The sequence below is a fragment of the Nanorana parkeri genome, unplaced genomic scaffold (assembly GCF_000935625.1).
Source record: "Nanorana parkeri isolate BGI_ZX_2015 unplaced genomic scaffold, ASM93562v1 scaffold362, whole genome shotgun sequence".
Lineage (NCBI taxonomy): Eukaryota > Metazoa > Chordata > Amphibia > Anura > Dicroglossidae > Nanorana > Nanorana parkeri.
Window position 1 is genome coordinate 129480 of NW_017306630.1, and position 2729 is coordinate 132208.

Here is a 2729-nt window from a genome sequence, read left to right on the forward strand (position 1 = left end):
GGAAGAAGTCGTGTATGCATCTTCTTACTACTTTAAATCACTGACCTAGAACAAGTATGTAAGTCAGAACTCCGGACTCTGAGCTCATCTGAATATATGACATTATGGCAAGCAGCGTTATAGAAGGAAATGGCAGCACCCATAATCATCTCATGTCTGGTTTACTTTAAAGGATAATTCCAGTTTCTGACCAAACTGAGAAGTGAAGTTACCCCCTCAAAACTGCACCCTTTCACCCCCCTGGTCATAGCTCTGTACAAAGCGCTCTCACCCACCGCGCCGTCAATGCTGGCGTACTGTGCGGACACATAAATGCAGCCCTGCACCAAGCACTTAGAAATGCGAAAACTGGCAAATGGCGAGCACTCATTGGTCAGCACAATGTAGAAGATATGTTGTCTGCACACCATTCTGCTTTGGAATATCAGCCTTAGTCGTATTCCTTACATGACATGTGAATTACAAAAGTCATTGGTCAGCACAGTCGCCTGACCATATTGACCAATGAGAAGCCCTTCTTAGCAAGGGGTTTGAGGGGGAGAGCGTAGATTTGTGGGGTTAAATTCAGTTTCTCACATTTGGCGACAAAGTGGAATTACCCTTTAAAGTATTTTTCCAGGTTAAAAAGAAAACAACTGCCATTGTAGTGGGGCTACCTCTGGACCACAAGGGTTAACTGCTCTTTTATATCTAGGTGTATTGTATAAAGGACTTTTACTTACCTGATCCCTACTCCCCCCTGCAGTCTACGCTCACCTGTTTCCCCCCCAGCTCATGGACTGTCACTTTGTGTCTCATGGACTCCGCATTAGACACGATAATGTCAACAGGCCTCCGACCGTCAGGGGCTGCGGGTCCTGCAGCCAGCAGGAGCGGGGATCAGGTAAGTAAAAGTGCTTTACTCCGGTACCTGGACAAGAAGAAGCACCTAACCCTCGCAGTGAGGCGGGGTGGCGGGGGTGCCCCCACGACCCCCCACGTGAGGCACCCCCGGGAGTTAGGCTTTTTAGTAGAGCAGCTGTAGGCAAACTCTTTAGCACTCCAGCTGCTGTAGAACTACAAATTCCATAAGGCAGTGCAAGACTGACAGCCACAGGCATAAAATCCCAGAGGCAAATACATGATGGGATTTGCGGTTTCACCACCAGCTGAGGGTCGTAGTTTGCAGTAGAGCTTAGAAAAAAAGCGTTGAAAGAGAATGAGCAAATAAGCTTAACACACATATACATACATGCATACATACATACATACATACATACATGTATATATATACTCCATCTTGGCTACACAATAAAAAGAGGAACCAACACCTTCCCTCCAGGAGATCAAGATTTTTATATGGAGAATATGCTTTAAATAAGCGATACATAAGTGAAAGTATACCAATAAATCCATTTCATGCCTAAAAATAAAATTATTTGATCAGCTTCCACTAGCCCTACAATACCCATCTTGTTTCAGTATATATCTGAGCGATCAGAGACGGAGCTGCTGGCTTACCTGTACACGTAACACAATTACAACACAGTACTAGTAGAGGCTTCTGGTATTACAGGTTTACACTGGAGGATGTGAAGAAGTCAATGATTAACTCATAACAATCAATGACTCAAAGACCATGCTTTCTCAGGATGTTTCCGATTGCCGAAACACGCGTCTAAAGCTGGCCATATAAGTAGAATTTCCTCAGAAACAAAAAGTGTTTAAAAAACATTCATCGCTCGTCGCTGGAATTGTGTGTTTACTTCGGTAACTTATAAAGCAATATTTATAAAAATGTTTTTTAATGTGAAGTTTAGAGCTGGGCTCCTTTCCAGGGATAATCCTAGACGGGGGGCACTTTGGTAAATAGCTGATCAGCCAGCTGCAAGACCTGTCCAGAGTAAGAGGCCAATATTTAGAAGTAAATGAGGATTTTACCCAATTCACTGATCAATGCATGCTGGATAGAACCAGATGAAGGGATCAGTTTAGATGAGTCCTATTACATTCTGTACACACATATACTCCTATGTGATGTTCTCCCCATCCCACTCATTTCTAATTTCTCACATGCATACTTCCAGGCATCCCAGCACATTTCCCAAGTTATATTCTATGTCTGATCCATGGATGTGTTCTTACAACACAGAAATATCTGCACAGCACCCAGACAAGTGTACAGTGCAGTGAACACAGTCACCCGGATTGCTGCCCTACCCAGTGATGTCAGTGTTGTACTCACCCGGCTCTGGCGTCCAGTCTCGGTCTGCCTGGTAGCTGCTTCTCCTTTTGTTGGTTGGCTGAGATCGCCCTCTTCCTACTGCTGCCTCTCCTCACCATCTGATGACATGGGTACATCACCTTCCATTGGCTGAGTTCCCCCCCACGTGTTCCGCCTGGCAAACTGCTTCCAATCCGACAACACCGCCGCGCCTCAGCCACACCCACCTGGACACGTCACCGCTCGCCCCGGAGCAGTGTGGGAGATGTAGTTCGGTATGACTAGCACTGGGAACAAGGCTCATCATTGATGAATTTCAGATGAATGCGCTGTTAAAGAGCGTGTCCAAGGCTATAGCGATATATTTATATGTATATGGACACTTCTGAACAATCCAATTTGTAATCAGGCAGGTCCTTCTACTACATAGGTATTAATGATGTGCAGAGGCATGGTGGAAACCTGGGTCGCCTGAGTTCCCCTAAGCCTGTGCAAAATTGTGACTGACACACCCCCTTCCCACGTC

General features: G+C 45.5%; 1 protein-coding gene across 2 annotated transcripts in view; it reads right to left on the reverse strand.

Moving 5' to 3' along the window:
* ACLY (ATP citrate lyase) overlaps positions 1-2360 on the reverse strand; it is an 86076-nt gene extending 83716 nt beyond the window's left edge. Inside the window, exon 1 of one of the 2 annotated variants that reach the window (XM_018558840.1) lies at positions 2225-2360. The gene's annotated coding sequence lies outside the window, so the exon portion shown is untranslated. The remainder of the gene's footprint in view (positions 1-2224) is intronic. The other variant, XM_018558841.1, reaches the window with a different exon arrangement.
* Between the last annotated feature and the right edge of the window lie 369 nt (positions 2361-2729).